General features: G+C 49.0%; 1 protein-coding gene across 3 annotated transcripts in view; it reads left to right on the top strand.

The window, feature by feature from the left end:
* The window catches only part of LOC129383766 (uncharacterized), a 644189-nt gene that overhangs the window by 239983 nt on the left and 385945 nt on the right, over positions 1–18261 (top strand). For 2 of the 3 annotated variants that reach the window (XM_055068540.2, XM_055068538.2), the window contains exon 1: positions 10437–10542. The exons of the other annotated variant lie outside the window; for it this stretch is intronic. The gene's annotated coding sequence lies outside the window, so the exon portion shown is untranslated. Of the gene's footprint in view, positions 1–10436; positions 10543–18261 lie in introns of those variants that run through there. 3 annotated transcript variants of the gene reach the window in all.

Here is an 18261-nt window from a genome sequence, read left to right on the forward strand (position 1 = left end):
CTGCTGCTGCTGCTGCTGCTGCTGCTGCTGCTGCTGCTGCTGCTGCTGCTGCTGCTGCTGCTGCTGCTGCTGCTGCTGCTGCTGCTGCTGCTGCTGCTGCTGCTGCTGCTGCTGCTGCTGCTGCTGCTGCTGCTGCTGCTGCTGCTGCTGCTGCTGCTGCTGCTGCTGCTGCTGCTGCTGCTGCTGCTGCTGCTGCTGCTGCTGCTGCTGCTGCTGCTGCTGCTGCTGCTGCTGCTGCTGCTGCTGCTGCTGCTGCTGCTGCTGCTGCTGCTGCTGCTGCTGCTGCTGCTGCTGCTGCTGCTGCTGCTGCTGCTGCTGCTGCTGCTGCTGCTGCTGCTGCTGCTGCTGCTGCTGCTGCTGCTGCTGCTGCTGCTGCTGCTGCTGCTGCTGCTGCTGCTGCTGCTGCTGCTGCTGCTGCTGCTGCTGCTGCTGCTGCTGCTGCTGCTGCTGCTGCTGCTGCTGCTGCTGCTGCTGCTGCTGCTGCTGCTGCTGCTGCTGCTGCTGCTGCTGCTGCTGCTGCTGCTGCTGCTGCTGCTGCTGCTGCTGCTGCTGCTGCTGCTGCTGCTGCTGCTGCTGCTGCTGCTGCTGCTGCTGCTGCTGCTGCTGCTGCTGCTGCTGCTGCTGCTGCTGCTGCTGCTGCTGCTGCTGCTGCTGCTGCTGCTGCTGCTGCTGCTGCTGCTGCTGCTGCTGCTGCTGCTGCTGCTGCTGCTGCTGCTGCTGCTGCTGCTGCTGCTGCTGCTGCTGCTGCTGCTGCTGCTGCTGCTGCTGCTGCTGCTGCTGCTGCTGCTGCTGCTGCTGCTGCTGCTGCTGCTGCTGCTGCTGCTGCTGCTGCTGCTGCTGCTGCTGCTGCTGCTGCTGCTGCTGCTGCTGCTGCTGCTGCTGCTGCTGCTGCTGCTGCTGCTGCTGCTGCTGCTGCTGCTGCTGCTGCTGCTGCTGCTGCTGCTGCTGCTGCTGCTGCTGCTGCTGCTGCTGCTGCTGCTGCTGCTGCTGCTGCTGCTGCTGCTGCTGCTGCTGCTGCTGCTGCTGCTGCTGCTGCTGCTGCTGCTGCTGCTGCTGCTGCTGCTGCTGCTGCTGCTGCTGCTGCTGCTGCTGCTGCTGCTGCTGCTGCTGCTGCTGCTGCTGCTGCTGCTGCTGCTGCTGCTGCTGCTGCTGCTGCTGCTGCTGCTGCTGCTGCTGCTGCTGCTGCTGCTGCTGCTGCTGCTGCTGCTGCTGCTGCTGCTGCTGCTGCTGCTGCTGCTGCTGCTGCTGCTGCTGCTGCTGCTGCTGCTGCTGCTGCTGCTGCTGCTGCTGCTGCTGCTGCTGCTGCTGCTGCTGCTGCTGCTGCTGCTGCTGCTGCTGCTGCTGCTGCTGCTGCTGCTGCTGCTGCTGCTGCTGCTGCTGCTGCTGCTGCTGCTGCTGCTGCTGCTGCTGCTGCTGCTGCTGCTGCTGCTGCTGCTGCTGCTGCTGCTGCTGCTGCTGCTGCTGCTGCTGCTGCTGCTGCTGCTGCTGCTGCTGCTGCTGCTGCTGCTGCTGCTGCTGCTGCTGCTGCTGCTGCTGCTGCTGCTGCTGCTGCTGCTGCTGCTGCTGCTGCTGCTGCTGCTGCTGCTGCTGCTGCTGCTGCTGCTGCTGCTGCTGCTGCTGCTGCTGCTGCTGCTGCTGCTGCTGCTGCTGCTGCTGCTGCTGCTGCTGCTGCTGCTGCTGCTGCTGCTGCTGCTGCTGCTGCTGCTGCTGCTGCTGCTGCTGCTGCTGCTGCTGCTGCTGCTGCTGCTGCTGCTGCTGCTGCTGCTGCTGCTGCTGCTGCTGCTGCTGCTGCTGCTGCTGCTGCTGCTGCTGCTGCTGCTGCTGCTGCTGCTGCTGCTGCTGCTGCTGCTGCTGCTGCTGCTGCTGCTGCTGCTGCTGCTGCTGCTGCTGCTGCTGCTGCTGCTGCTGCTGCTGCTGCTGCTGCTGCTGCTGCTGCTGCTGCTGCTGCTGCTGCTGCTGCTGCTGCTGCTGCTGCTGCTGCTGCTGCTGCTGCTGCTGCTGCTGCTGCTGCTGCTGCTGCTGCTGCTGCTGCTGCTGCTGCTGCTGCTGCTGCTGCTGCTGCTGCTGCTGCTGCTGCTGCTGCTGCTGCTGCTGCTGCTGCTGCTGCTGCTGCTGCTGCTGCTGCTGCTGCTGCTGCTGCTGCTGCTGCTGCTGCTGCTGCTGCTGCTGCTGCTGCTGCTGCTGCTGCTGCTGCTGCTGCTGCTGCTGCTGCTGCTGCTGCTGCTGCTGCTGCTGCTGCTGCTGCTGCTGCTGCTGCTGCTGCTGCTGCTGCTGCTGCTGCTGCTGCTGCTGCTGCTGCTGCTGCTGCTGCTGCTGCTGCTGCTGCTGCTGCTGCTGCTGCTGCTGCTGCTGCTGCTGCTGCTGCTGCTGCTGCTGCTGCTGCTGCTGCTGCTGCTGCTGCTGCTGCTGCTGCTGCTGCTGCTGCTGCTGCTGCTGCTGCTGCTGCTGCTGCTGCTGCTGCTGCTGCTGCTGCTGCTGCTGCTGCTGCTGCTGCTGCTGCTGCTGCTGCTGCTGCTGCTGCTGCTGCTGCTGCTGCTGCTGCTGCTGCTGCTGCTGCTGCTGCTGCTGCTGCTGCTGCTGCTGCTGCTGCTGCTGCTGCTGCTGCTGCTGCTGCTGCTGCTGCTGCTGCTGCTGCTGCTGCTGCTGCTGCTGCTGCTGCTGCTGCTGCTGCTGCTGCTGCTGCTGCTGCTGCTGCTGCTGCTGCTGCTGCTGCTGCTGCTGCTGCTGCTGCTGCTGCTGCTGCTGCTGCTGCTGCTGCTGCTGCTGCTGCTGCTGCTGCTGCTGCTGCTGCTGCTGCTGCTGCTGCTGCTGCTGCTGCTGCTGCTGCTGCTGCTGCTGCTGCTGCTGCTGCTGCTGCTGCTGCTGCTGCTGCTGCTGCTGCTGCTGCTGCTGCTGCTGCTGCTGCTGCTGCTGCTGCTGCTGCTGCTGCTGCTGCTGCTGCTGCTGCTGCTGCTGCTGCTGCTGCTGCTGCTGCTGCTGCTGCTGCTGCTGCTGCTGCTGCTGCTGCTGCTGCTGCTGCTGCTGCTGCTGCTGCTGCTGCTGCTGCTGCTGCTGCTGCTGCTGCTGCTGCTGCTGCTGCTGCTGCTGCTGCTGCTGCTGCTGCTGCTGCTGCTGCTGCTGCTGCTGCTGCTGCTGCTGCTGCTGCTGCTGCTGCTGCTGCTGCTGCTGCTGCTGCTGCTGCTGCTGCTGCTGCTGCTGCTGCTGCTGCTGCTGCTGCTGCTGCTGCTGCTGCTGCTGCTGCTGCTGCTGCTGCTGCTGCTGCTGCTGCTGCTGCTGCTGCTGCTGCTGCTGCTGCTGCTGCTGCTGCTGCTGCTGCTGCTGCTGCTGCTGCTGCTGCTGCTGCTGCTGCTGCTGCTGCTGCTGCTGCTGCTGCTGCTGCTGCTGCTGCTGCTGCTGCTGCTGCTGCTGCTGCTGCTGCTGCTGCTGCTGCTGCTGCTGCTGCTGCTGCTGCTGCTGCTGCTGCTGCTGCTGCTGCTGCTGCTGCTGCTGCTGCTGCTGCTGCTGCTGCTGCTGCTGCTGCTGCTGCTGCTGCTGCTGCTGCTGCTGCTGCTGCTGCTGCTGCTGCTGCTGCTGCTGCTGCTGCTGCTGCTGCTGCTGCTGCTGCTGCTGCTGCTGCTGCTGCTGCTGCTGCTGCTGCTGCTGCTGCTGCTGCTGCTGCTGCTGCTGCTGCTGCTGCTGCTGCTGCTGCTGCTGCTGCTGCTGCTGCTGCTGCTGCTGCTGCTGCTGCTGCTGCTGCTGCTGCTGCTGCTGCTGCTGCTGCTGCTGCTGCTGCTGCTGCTGCTGCTGCTGCTGCTGCTGCTGCTGCTGCTGCTGCTGCTGCTGCTGCTGCTGCTGCTGCTGCTGCTGCTGCTGCTGCTGCTGCTGCTGCTGCTGCTGCTGCTGCTGCTGCTGCTGCTGCTGCTGCTGCTGCTGCTGCTGCTGCTGCTGCTGCTGCTGCTGCTGCTGCTGCTGCTGCTGCTGCTGCTGCTGCTGCTGCTGCTGCTGCTGCTGCTGCTGCTGCTGCTGCTGCTGCTGCTGCTGCTGCTGCTGCTGCTGCTGCTGCTGCTGCTGCTGCTGCTGCTGCTGCTGCTGCTGCTGCTGCTGCTGCTGCTGCTGCTGCTGCTGCTGCTGCTGCTGCTGCTGCTGCTGCTGCTGCTGCTGCTGCTGCTTGGCCGATCCTGACACTGGTGCACCTGGTGCACGTTATGTGGCCTCGTAAGGATTTTTATGTGGTTTGTAACATGGACCGATCCTCGAGGCACTTCAGTGCCCCAGCATCCATTCGCCTTGCCACATTAATTAAGAGAGAAATAGAGAGAAAAAAAACTTTATTTCGACGACTCATAGTCCGAGTCATGGTACGCGCTCCCATTACAAGCCAGCGGCGGAGCCTTGCTGGCCCCTTTTATATGGCTTATGTGTGCCACGAGGAGTGGTGATAATGTGTCGCGGGGTGCCGCGGGCGGACCGGTCTAACTCTGCCGTGAGTCGGGATAGGAAGGGAGTAGTCTAGAACGGGTAGTCCTGTGAGGAGATGCGAGGGCCCGGGAGCAGCTCCAATGCGGATACAGACGCAATATTTGGATATTGCCCACATACCGTGACATACTGTGCGACTGGATATTTGTTCTATATGACGTTGAATGGCGTCGTTCGCAAGCAGCGGCGTTTGCCCCTTACGCATGAGTAGTGCTTCGGCGCGTGAATGACATTAAGAGATTGATGGGAGGGTGCACCGGGAGCATAGGGCCTCTTTAAGAGAAAGCTCTAGCTCGGGGTCAACTACGATTTTCCTTTTCAAATACGTGTGAAACGTAGAAGTACCCTCATGATAAAACCGCGGGATCATCTTGAATGAGAGTTGCTGCACTCAAGAAAGTTATATTCTACTTACTGCTGAAATCAGAACATTTGTGTCCTCATACTTTTCACGGGAATTGCTGAAAGCTGGTAAGCTTGAGAAGGAAATTGAAGCACGAAGTTTACATAACCGCAACTCTGCATCAAAAACAGATATTGCAGTTCTGTGAAGTACGTCTATTGGAGCATCTAAAGCGGATAAATTTTGTAGCAGATATTTACAGTCGCCTATAGCGCAGTGTTACGAGCCCGTAAACCCAGCGCTTTCTTGCAACGTCCGCTCAAGAGCGGAACCCCGCAGTGGCTGATGAACGATCATGTGTAGACACATGAAACTATAAAAGGCATATTTCACATAAGGGTAGAAAGATTCGCAAAGACTGAGGAATCGGGAAATTTTTCCACGCGCTCGGGCGGATCATACGAGGATTTATACGAAAAACCAACGTGTTAATGAGAGGTTACCGGTGTTATACATCACGGAAGTAGACTTTATAATCTTTACGTATTTCTCTGTTAAGGATGTGCTGTATACGAAGTCCCTTCAGTCATCAGACATCTGCGAACGCGTACCAATAGCAGCGGCAGCGAGAAGGATGATGAAACTTATCAAGGCGGCGAAATAAATGAATTCGCGGCAGAGATGTTCTTGCGACACACGTCTGCGCGACATGTCTCATTTCATAGTAAAAGTTTGCGGCAAACCGAGACTCCATTAGGCTTATGCCGTTAGTACAAAGCTACCGCGAAAGCCCCGTTCTCCACGTGAGCACGTCACTACCTGATCCTCGCCACTCTGTCGAGAGGAAACCCACTCGTAAATGAAGATAATGGAGCAGTGTAGGATTTAAGCAGGTAAGCTGTCCGTCAGTCGTGATTTATTATGGCATTGAAAACATTCGCGGCACACATGTCGCCGTCAGCCTCACACAGTTTATAATGTGGTAACATTGAAGGTATATAAGATGTCGACTGAAAAAATTCTTCACAGCAGTAAATGAATCTGCTGTCACACGCAGATGTAGCCTACAACTTTAACACCTCATAGAGACGTGCATGCCTTGGAGGAGATCCTAAACGAATAGGGGATTTCCTTCTAAACAACAGTGTCGCTGCCTGCGACACCTGATCTTTCTTTTGATCCTTGCAAGTTTGGTCAAGCCATAAGCGACAGATGAGTTACTTGCCATCGTGGTAAACAATGTGGAAGGCAGAGCTTCAGATCAGGATCCAGCGGAAAAAGGCGCTGGTATTTAAAGTCTGTCGATGGCCACAAGCCCAGATTGCGAAATTTGCGGGTGTAAAGAGACGATAGCGCACATTCTGTGGGGTTGTCGTCCTTTCAGTGCACAAAGACAAGTCCTCAGCACCACGCTCGACAGGACTGATAACCCTCCCTTTACGGACGGCAGAATTCTTGGACCCTGGTCCCAGCTTTACGTCGGCACGAACTGCATTAAAAGTGTTGGTGAGCTTTTTAAAGGACACAGCACTAATTGAAAAACTATAGGATGTGCGAACTAATGTTTTCCTTTTCTTTTTAATATTCTGTTGTTTTCTTATCTTTTCTGCCCCTTACCCCATCGCCCTGCGCAGAGTAGCCAAGCGGACACTTAATCTGGTTAACCTGTCTGCCTTTCACTTCTTGTTTTCCTTCATTCCTAGGATAATTAGGCATGAAGGCCTTATCTCTGTGGTGCTCTAATTTCGTTCAAACATTTATAACAACGGATCTGCTCAGTGGATTTGTCCTGATTGGAGGAATCACCGAAGCATCAGGATTCCGACGACACCCCGCTACGTCATAGAGAGGTGGCCATGGTGGCTGCTTATTAACTCTGCTTTCAATTCACGCAGAAATTTGGGCTAGTTGGTGTCGATGCATCTTCTGAGACATAGTTACTAGCGCTAAGAAGACTAACGGAAAAAAAGTTGCGACAGGACAGAGCCCAACTTTTTTTTTGTCCCAACTTTTTTTCCGTTGGTCTTGTTAGCGCTAGTAACTATGTTTCAATTTGCTTGCCGCTTCTGGGTGAGTGAGCATTTTGTCGGAGCGCAAGTAATCCTCGAAGTGCAACGCGGGTATTCAGAGCCATGTTGGCACTTTAAATGAAAACACAGCCGACTCCTGTCTCCAGCACAGTTTACCAGTCGCCTGTGTGTTGTGAAGCACCACTGCGCGGCACATGCATACGCCCACGGCCGCACGTGTACAGGCATTGACAAAGGTTTACGGGATGCAGGATCGAAAAAAAAAGAAAACTCAATACATTCTGATTCTGAGCACGGCAGCCTGAATTTTGAATTTGCGACGTGTACCAATGTATACGCGGCTAACATAGTGCTGTACTGTTGCGATGACTGTAAGCTACAACTAGGCTGAATATTCCACTTTCCTGTGGAGACTGCACCCTGCAAACATTAGACCCCGCCTGCACGTATATAGTTTGCCTTATCGCAAACTTTTCATCTTTGCTTTCATGAATTCAATGTTACGGCCTTGCTTGATGGCTGAATGAAGCCATGCCCAGAAAAATTATCGATGCCACACTTTTATGATCTAAATGAATTCGTGTCACAAGTTCCAAACATCGCCGCCAGCGTAGACACTACAGCCGTATAATCATAAGGGCGGAATATGAAGAGCGCTAGACCGTGCAGTGCATACAGAGAGCCCGTCTGCTGTAGAGAAGCCACTTTTAGAATAGTGCTTGCATTTGAGAGCGGCCAATTTTTAGGTTTAGCACTGGAACGCGGAGAATTTATAAAATGCATGCATGACACAGTTTGCCGTGGAGAATCCGTTCTCTCATGCGGTTCACTTTTTAGACAAAATATATATTTGTGTGTTTGTTTTATGCAAGTACAATATGTACAACGTGGAGTACGCATCGCGTCACGTTTTTTGTCTTCAGTACTGCAAAAAGAAGGCACACACCAACATTGCTTGCGCCTCGAGGCAGCTCATACGTCTTACCTCTCGCATCGTGTAAAGAAAAGGACATTCTCTGAGTGCCCGAACCGTAGCACAACAAAAGCTTCTGTTGAACACTGCCTCATTGAGTGCATACGACATCACCAACAGCGAGATATATTGCTCATTTATCTGAACACTTTACATAGGCGTCTTTTCTCTGTACCGTGTACGGACACTGCTCGTGCCTCAACCAACACAGATTAGCACTTAAGTCTAAGCAGGACTTTCTCATAGACAGTGACTTCATGAACTCCTTGCGAAAAGTAGCTTGTGGTCATTTTTGATGTTGCTTATGTTCTAAGGCTTGCTTGTGCTTCAGTTGTTCCTAGTCTTATAACCTTTCATTACTTCTATAACTTCTCCGCGATTCATGGACTTGCTCTATTAGCATTTGGTTACTTCCTTATAGACTCTTGCTACTATTTTACTACTACATCCGAGATAATCGCGACGGTTATTTGTTGCAACAAAAATATCTAAAGTATAATTTTCGCGTATCTTGTAGTTTATTTCGGGAATGGCTGTCATTGCGACCATCCAAACTGGAGTTACACAGCACGTTCTCTGTGTTTAGTGATTTAGATAGACCTGAGCAATGGGAGGCCCAACTCGCCAGCTCAGACCCGAAAGTGCAGAAGGCTCTTGTGGGACACGTTCGGCAGAAGCCAGTGAAGCCCTGGACTTGGGGCGCCACCCATCAAGTACCTAATCCCCTATCCCCCTTTCGCCAATTCAATAAAATTATTCTCTCTCTCTCTTTCCAATGAGGCATTTAGAGAGAAATCATTGATAATGACGTTCTGCTTTGTCTTGGTTCTGGTGCAGACGTAAGGAACATTTCATCTTGGAATAAAAAGCGCTGGTTTCAGTTCCTAAAAATAAAAAAATAAAAAGAATAAAAGCTCTGACCCTGGTGAAACACAATAAACGCAAGTAGCTGACTCATATATGTTCGGGGCCTACAATTGTACCTCTAATACACTCGCGGACTACATGGAGAAGTCGCCCGCGAATGTGAATATATGCAAACCGAATGAGTCAAGTTGCGATCTTAGTAAGTCGTGAACTTCCAGAGCAATGCACGCAGGTGTCATTCTGGCCAGTGGACTTGCACAATTGCGTTCAGTCATAGATACCTATGTTGTTAATAATACCTGTGGACCCTCTGTTAGAGAAGTAAATGGTTTTAACGCGATAGCATCAAGGAGCCCATGTCGCATAATATCTCGCGTCGGACGTCGTTATGACGAAAAGGTTTTCGAACCACGCATGCCCAGGCCTTCCATGTCTTACAGGGAATTGACTGAACTAATCGAATTTCTTAAGCTAGAATGCGTAAAAAAATCGTAAATTACGACTTACACACAACTTATAGACATGATAGCTCTCTGATTGTAATTTGATTATATAAGAAAACAAGTCTGTTACGCGAATACTCAAACAAACGCCTTTTCCAGCGTTTCTACAATGCATGGACCGGGAACGGCGTCCGCCATTTGCGCACGCCGGCACGTAAGTAATTCAGAGTCCACGAAGTGTCGTGCCCGCTTCCTTGAAATATTTCCAGACGGTGCTCGCCTCCGCCACATCGCGGTCCATGCAAGAGGCCGCGTCTGTACCAGAAAGCCCGCCTTCGTGCATAGCGTTCGCCGCGAGCGTTTCCCGGTGAACATTACGGTTACATACACTACAGTTTCAGGAAAGAGAGAGAGAGAGAGAGAGTAAATGATTACTGTCGTAGAAGTTGATTGGTTATGGTGGGTGGAGCTCCTCCTCCAGGACCCCACTGGTTACAGCGGCTCGCCGGGCCTGGTCAAGGGTCGCCAGTTGGCTTCCCAATTCCAGTTCCGCGAGTCGCGCCTGCCACGACCAGTTATGGAGAGTGTTGTCTAGCAGCGACAAGGTGGCAGCCGCCGGACGTAACGCGTACTGGAATGTTATGTGTTCCAATGTCGGTGTTCCTTCGCACCACGGGCATTTGTTGCTTTATTTGTTTTGGTCATATTGTGTAGCCTGTATAAATGTGGGGAAGTGTTTGTTTGCAGGCGGCGCCAGTCCCGTGATTGCCTCCTGTCTAGGTCTGGGTGAGGAGGGGCTTCGGTTTTCCGGAAAGCGTGCGAAGTAGTCAGGGATCTTCGAATGCTATCGCATTCCACTCTTAAAGTTGAAGCTTAAGTGTCCTCCAAATTTTTTCGGTGACTAATTCATGTTCAAAAGAAATGCCAGAAACAAAGGGCTACGTTTAGTGAAACCCGGTAACAATGGGGAAAATTTACTCAGTACTCTATGTTTACATGGATATTCATAAATTTTATCGAGGGATCAGGTGAACAAGTCCGCAGTATTTATTTATTTGTTTCTCTCTTTTTGTTCCTTTTCAAATACCAATAGGGTCCTTGCGGGCATTACAGAAAATAGTGATAAAGCATCCATCGAAGTGTAGGAAACATCAAACAGAAACAAAGGGCTACGTTCAGGGAAACTCGAGAAGAATGGGGAAAATTTACTCAGTACTCTATGTTTACACAGATATTCATAAATTTTATCGAGGGATCAGGTTGACAAGTTAGCAGTATTTATTTATTTATTTGTTTCTCTCTTTTTGTTTCTTTTCAAATACCATTAGGGTCCTTGCGGGCATTAGGAAAAGAGTGATAAGGCATCCTTCGAAGTGCAGGAAACATCAAACACAGTCAAGCGGAAAACGGTGCAACATCATACATCCGGTTAGCATTACACATAATTATATGGATATGCATTGGTAGATTGGTGTTCGCACATACGAAAGAAAAGAAAAAGAAAACTATATGAATAATGAAAATTACGCGTAAAAGTTATGATTGAGGTGGATAATATGACAAAGAAAGAGATGGCAGTTGACGTAATATCACACGAAAATTGGCTGAAAATGTAATAATGTTTGAATGCCGCTTACAACAAATTCTTGGCTCGTAAAATACAGGAGCACTCGAATATTTTGCCGCTCATACGTGGAACACAAATGACGTGAATGACAGGCGTAGCTTTAAGAGGCTGGAAGAGATCAGAGAGCAAACGAGAGTAGCCGATATTGTACGTGATAATAGTATATAGAAAGAAGTTGGGTAGGACATGTAATGCGTAGGGCAGATAACCGGTGGTGCATCAGAGTTACAGAATGGGGGCCAAAAGAAGGGAAACGCAGTCGAGGATGGCAGAGAATTTGACGGTGTGATGAAATTAAATGTGCAGCCGTTTACGGGACGGTGTCTCGGGACGCAAGGCAAGCTTAAGTGTGGATTTTTGCGAGAGGCCTTCGCTCTTACGGTGAACGTACCTTACGCTGCTCCTTATGTTGAGTTGGTGAGGAACTGGCTGGTTACCTGCAGGCGCAGCGTGAGACACGAAGGCTGCTGTGACAGATTCAACTCACCTAATCCACCAAATTCCACTCCATCACATCCTCCTTAGGCTCGACACCTCCCCTTCACCCCCCTTAAAAAGTATGAGAAAGTCACATACTGGGTCAAGACCGGTCGTTGTTTGCTGCACCAACTTCATTGCCAATGTCTAATAAAAATAACAAGTTCGCGATGCCGAAGTGCATTTTCCACGAGTTTACGAATGCATTTCTGTGAATTTAAGAGGAGTCAGTATAAATAGCCAGAACGTTTCCTGAGACACCACTGAATGCACTTTGAACAATTTAGCGCGGGCAGCCGGACGGGTTTCCAAAGACGCAATAGCTGTCGTACATATTTGGTGCATAAGCGGAAATAATTCTTCGTCATATTTCCAAGCCTGCCCCGTGGCTTTGAATCACCATGGCTGCAATTAATAATGGCTCCTTTTCTTCCTTTTGTTCGTCAGCCTCATTCACGGATCTCCGTCTTTCATCAAGCACTGGGCTGCCGTCAGCCTAACACGTGCTTTTCGCCCCTGTTCTTTCTTCCGTGACACCGAGGGCGTGTTTTGGTATAGCTCTATAGGAGAGGAGGTGGTCGCTTAAGCAGCGAGGAAGGAACCTAAATAGCTCGGTAGTGCAGGCATACCATTCACAAACTTTGCAGTGGCGCACTTCCGACTTATCGAGAGAAAGTTCGCGGCCCTATTTTCAGTTTTTTTTTTTTGTCTCCAGTTATGGGTGAGGAAGCGGTGTCGCTGGCGCCTCTCTGCCGGTGACGCGTTCTGAGAGCGCCGTCCTTTTGTCGTCGCTGGTTCAAAAGGCGACAAACCGCGACGGCGACGTGGAGTGTATTAAGGCTGCCTAATGACTCCCGATGGAGGCCAGAATAAAGCAGGATCGCGGTGGCGATGCGCAAGCGAAGTTTGCAAAACCACGCCTGAAGGCGCGTGCCGCCATCGCATTTCTGCTGCCCTCGCACACAAATTCTTATCTTGTCTGGAGCGGTTTCCACATCACCCATAAATACGCCACACATTTATTTGATTCTGCTTGTGCGAAGAGTTGACCTAACATTTCATTTTTCTTTCTCGATATATAATTTGTAGAATGCAGGGGAACAAAACCTTCTCCAGGCGGCTGGCATCCGCAAGAAAAGGATGAAGGAAGCTTTTAAGGAGGGAATTCTAAACGGGAGAAGCGTGCGGGATGGTGCGAAGCAAATACAAAATAATCAAAACAACACATATATAGATATATAATTTGGGAGCAAGCTCATCCAGTACGACAACTAGTTTTGTGATAACAGTCGCGTATATCGCGAATGTGTGTGCGGAGCTTGATAAAAATGTGACAGTCATTTTTGCCTCCATGGCCGTTTATATTTATGCATTGCTTAAGTGTTGACTCATAGTAATCAATGTGAATTAAAATTAACGGTGAGATTCTGCAGAATGCGCATTTGGTGCAACAGAAGTGGTCTTATACGATGCTAGTAATTCCTTTGCGGGGAGCCTCTTCCCTGACCTCGAAAAATTTTTTTTGCTAATAGTGCCATGCGTCCAGTTACCCCCTTATTCAAAAATGCGCTTTAACTTATTAAGCTCATGCTTGACTTGGTCAAGATAACGCCTGATGTGAACAAGTCCACGGAAAGGCAATGCGTATCTTCGGCACGTTCAAGCCAGATCTTATCTTGACCAAGTCAAGCATGGGCTTAATAAGTTAAGGCGTATTTCCGAACACGGGGGTTAATCTGGATTGTTTCAATAAGCAAACATCACGTCTGGGAGAAACCCCGGCGTGAAATGAGCTAATTAAGCTAATTATTTAGGCAATTATTCCTCGATATTTTGTGATTATGTTTCTGATATTTCTTACTGTAGAAGAAATTTTAAAAAATTCTCAAGGAAAAAAGAAATAATTTCTGCTAGATGGGCTACAAAGGAGACAGTTCTTCAAATCAGAACTAATTATGCATAGTAGCCAAACTTTGCGATTACTGCTACCAACGACTTTAAATGCATAGGACAAGAACAACAGCAATATGTTCACTGTACAGCTTCGAGAATTTAAGCGTTGTGTTCTGACGTTCAGTAGACAGGACTTCCTGTTTGTGTAGATTGTTCAAGTGGGACTTATCAAAATTTTCACATATTTCATCTTATCTGCGCTACAGTTTCATTCCCTTCTGTGGTTTCCAAATTCTGAATCATTTCAAACATTTAGAGTGATTTTATAATCTCTTGCCAATGGTACTTTGACATCATGTAACGTTGTATGAATATATTTGATATGTGGTACTACTTTGACTGCTGTCTATGTTTTTGCTTGTCTGCCATGCTTTTATTTTTGTTTGATCTCAGGCTGCCGGTTAGAAACTTTGTAGCTTCTAACCGGCATACCTTACCTTTTTGTTGTACGGGGAAAATAAATTCAAAGTTTAATTTTCGTCTTTCATATATTTAGCCTAAGGTGCTTATTGCGACTGCGAAATCAAAGCCAGTCAATGATAGGAGTACGTATATCTTTCAACAACCTCCAGACAGTTTCATTTTTAATTTTACTGTCAAGAAAATAATTATCTTCCGTAAAAGCCGTCTTCGTGGGACGCGGTTTTGTCTCGCGTTTCCGGAAAAACACAATTGTCTCCAAACTAATCCCCAGAACTAAGGTGAGTTTGTTTTGTAAACACAGAGCCTCTGTGCTTAGAGGTTTATTTCAGACGAATTTCCGGCCAGATTGATGTCTGCATTCATATTTCAGACTGTCTCCTCATCTAGTGGTATAGCAGGACCCCACGCAATACGTTATATTTCGTGTTGCAGTCACGGTAAGGAATTAGACAGCCAATACCGTCAGTGTGGAATGTAACTCCTTATATGGCAGACTTGTGGTCCAAAAAGCCACTCACAAATCGCAGTAATATAGCGGCAGGCGCAGTCGTCGATCTTTGAAATCTGTACTCGGGATCAAGTCAGGCCTTTGTTTATACAGGGTGTTTCAGTGAACACTTTCAAAAATCTTTAAATGTCGCCTGTGGCAGATATCGCAATTCTAGTTCGTGAGCTGGTCTACTCGAAGCGGCGGACAATACTTGCACAAAAAATTGAGATGCAAAATGGACTAATTATTAAAAATTAACTAATTCAATTTCTAACTAACTGAAGTATGTGCCATATTGCAATTTACTAATTCTAGCCGTGGAGTTCGCAAGGCGGATTTACTTAGAACGAAGTTTCAATATGACACCAGTTTCGAGACATAAATTCCCGAACTTTGAGGAGAAATGCACTGGCGTTCCAGTTAATTTGTTAACAAAACGTCGTTTTATGCATTGAAGCACACAAGTAACTGGAACGCCAATGCATTTCTCCGCAAAGATTGGGAATTTATAGTATCTCGAAACTGGTGTCGTCTTGAGAATTCGTTCCAAGTGGATCCACTTTGCGAAGTCCACGGCTAGAATTTGTAAATCGCAATATAGGTCATATGATAGTTATCTAAAAAGGTAATTAGCGAATTTTTGTTAATTAGTTTATTTTGCATATCAATTTCTTGCGCAAGTAGTCTCCGCCGCTTCGAGTAGACCGGCCCATAAACTAGAATTGAGCTATCTCCAACAGGCAACCTTTAAAAAATGTTGGAAGTGTTCGCTGAAACACCCTGTATATCGTATCACTGAACATTCCACAATAATAGATGGTGCTCGCGCACGTTCAAGAAGATACTGTATAACAGACTATTCGCGCCGCGGGAGCAATCTGATTGGAGAATAGTCCTTCGCCACAAAATTGGCGACAACATGAACAAAATTTTATATACATGCAGGCGCGTTTGAGCTGTACAACATGATATCATGATATCAATGATATCATTGGTTTTCGCGTGATTAGTTTTGACCAACTGGGGTTCTTTAACGTGCACCAAATGCGCGGTACACAGGCGTTTTTGCATTTCGACCCCATAGAAGTACGGCCGCCGCGGCGAGGATTCGATCCCGCGTGCCCTAGGGCTTAGTATAACAACGCCTTAGCCAATGCGCCACCACGGTGGGTGAGTTACACATTTATTAGCTCTTAGTTTTAATTGATGTGACACAATAGGCGGATATTATCGATGGCCTTAAAATATTTAAGGAAATATCAGTAAATGTATTGTTATCATCGTCGTTAACTGAACATTGACCCATAGTTTTGATTACAACTTGCATCGTTTATCTTGCTTCTATTGTTTCTTAACTTTAGTATATATTTGCATATTATTTATACGTAGGAAAACTTCGGTGTTCCGGTCGATTTAAACCCTCGTCACAACAAACTTAAGCAGGAAATAAAAAAGCAAGAAAATATTCGTTTAATCATTGTCGTCGATATAAACGGCAAGCTTGCACAAACCACTAGTACGGTTAATTGACTGACTGACGGACTGATTGATTGCGTGTAACACTCCGTTGCAACGCATGGTAATAGCACGAACGTCGTGCAGGAGGTATTAGAATTAATTTTGTGACCTGTTGTACCTTAAAGCGCACGTAATACTGACCACACGAGAGCCTTTCTATTTTTTTCTTCAAATATGGTGCAGCCACCGCGATGGGGAATTGAATCTTATGCCTCAAGCTCCGGAGTAGAACGCCATAGGTATCGCGACAGCGCGGTAATCAAAGGAATAGTCTGTCTGAGCAGCATTCTTCTTCTTTGGCCTGACACCTGCGAGAGAACGTTGTCGTGTTAAATAATGCGGTGAGCGACAATAAAGACGCATGTCCCGAGGGCAGGGAAAATACACATTTGACTCGATCGGACACTTTTGGGGAGAAAAATATGTCGTTGTCGTTACTCTTTATCACGATATTTATTTCCTTGGTAGTAAATGCATTTAGTAAGGTAGAAACGTAGAATTGTTAGTTAACATTACTAACTAAACAAGGTAGTCACTGTTACTAATGGATCTGAGCTACGCGCTCCAGAATGCGACCAACACCACCGGAGGCAAAGCTTCTAGCTTTTGTGGAGTCAGTCTTACAAAGTTATTTTAGGCTACAAACTTCGTATCCGGTGGCACAAACTACGTTTCGGAGTTGATAGCTGAGCCCCTTTAGTAAGGAAAGACTACCTTGTTTATTTATTACTATTGACTCTAACGTTGGTAACTATATATATAATAAATACTGTCACAAATGATAACCCCAACGACCTTTTCTCTAAGAGAGAGTGTTCGCTGGCTCATAACATGTGTTGACGTTATTCATATATTGTCGAGAATCTGTGATATCCTCGAGATGAGTTATAGATCCCTTTCTGCAAAACTTTTGCGGATGATAGCCAACAGCAGTAGAAAAACAAGTCAAGTTAATTTCTCTCTTGTTCCTCCTTGCGGTTCCTTTGTGAGCTGTAAAGCTGTCTCGCTGCTGCAAAGTATATTGAAAGAAGCGTTCGGGCCACGGAAACTCTAGCGACGTGCCTCACTGAGAAGTTGGCGAGAGGACAGTGAAAGAAGTTAACGGGAATTCGCATTGCGTTGTGCCGGTACCGGGGAAGCCACACGGACACCTTCTATACGTTGCTATTGAAAACACCACGTCGTTCACGTTTTTCAAACAATTTCCTTTCCAACATTTCTCGACACGTGCCGCAGAAAAGCAAGCACGCCGAGAAACTTCTGAAATCGACTACAATAAATCTCAATTTATTGCTACCTTCCTTTATTCTGAAGCAGACACATTTCTTTTAAGATATATCAAGAACTAGTTATCCAATCTTAAGAGACGCCTATACACCACTGGCATCGAACAATGGAAGCAGTGACGAAGATTAATTGTGAGATAACCTCCAAACTGGCGGCTGTCTCTCAGCCTCCTGCCAAGCCGATTCAAGTAAAAAGTTCGTCAGCTTTTCAAACTTCGCTTTTGTCTAGGGTGGCTGAACGGGTGTATTGGTAGTGTTGCCCCTTTGGCTAGCAGCACGACGATCTACACGGAAAGTTAGAGTAGTGACAGGGAAGAGCGCTGACTTTTAACAATTTTTATGGAGCATATAAACGAGGCCTAAATATTTAGACGCATGACCAGCCTGTTCTTAGTTGGATACAGAGTTCCGAACGCGTCACCTACCTACCTGCGTATTCTTTTACGCCATGACATGGTATTTAAGCCTAGTTTGATAATCATCAGCCTGTTTTTTTTATGTCCACTGCAGGACGAACGCATTTCCCTGCGATCTCCAATTACCTCTGTCCTCCGTCAACTAATTCGAGTTTGCGCCTGCAAATTTCCAAATTTCATCACCACACCTGGTTTTCTGCTGTCCTTGAATGCCCTTCCCTTCTTTGGCACCCATTCTGTAACTCTAATGGTCAACTGGTGATCCATCCTGCGAATTGCATGGCCTGTTCAGCTCCATTTCTTTTTCTCTTAGTATCAAATACAATATAGGCTATCCCCGTTTGCTCTCTGATCCGCACCGCTCTTTTTCTGTCTCCTAACGTTACGCTGAACAGTTTTCGTTCCATCGCCTTTTGCGCGGCCCTTAACTTGTTCTCCAGCTTCTTTGTCAGCCTCCAAGTTTCTTCCCCATATGTTAGCACCGGTGGAATGCAGTGATAGTACACATTTCTTTTCACTCATGGTGGTAGGCTCCAAGTCAGGATCTGGCAATGCCTGCCTATGCACTCCAACCCATTTTTATTCTTCTGTATATTTGCTTCTACTGATCAGGGTCCTCTGGTAGTAATTGATCTAGGTAAGCGTACTCCCTTACAGAATGCAGAGGCTGACTGGCAATCCTGAACTCTTGTTCCCTCCCCAAGCTATTAAACTTTGTTTATGTGCGCGCTGAGTCGCGTACCTCAGGACCTTATTAAAGTTTTGCATCCATCCATCCATCCATCGCTCGTTCCTGCCACTTCTCTTACTTCCCATGCAGATGATCACGCGACTAACAAAAGGCGCTCATATTTCTGATATTTTCATTTCTTTACCGCATACCTACCTGTATGGTTTACGTTTCTGGCAACCATTACGTTATCGTATTTAATCTAACATGATTCCAGTACCAGCAAA

This window comes from Dermacentor andersoni, chromosome 9 (assembly GCF_023375885.2).
Source record: "Dermacentor andersoni chromosome 9, qqDerAnde1_hic_scaffold, whole genome shotgun sequence".
Classification (NCBI taxonomy): Eukaryota; Metazoa; Arthropoda; class Arachnida; order Ixodida; family Ixodidae; genus Dermacentor; species Dermacentor andersoni.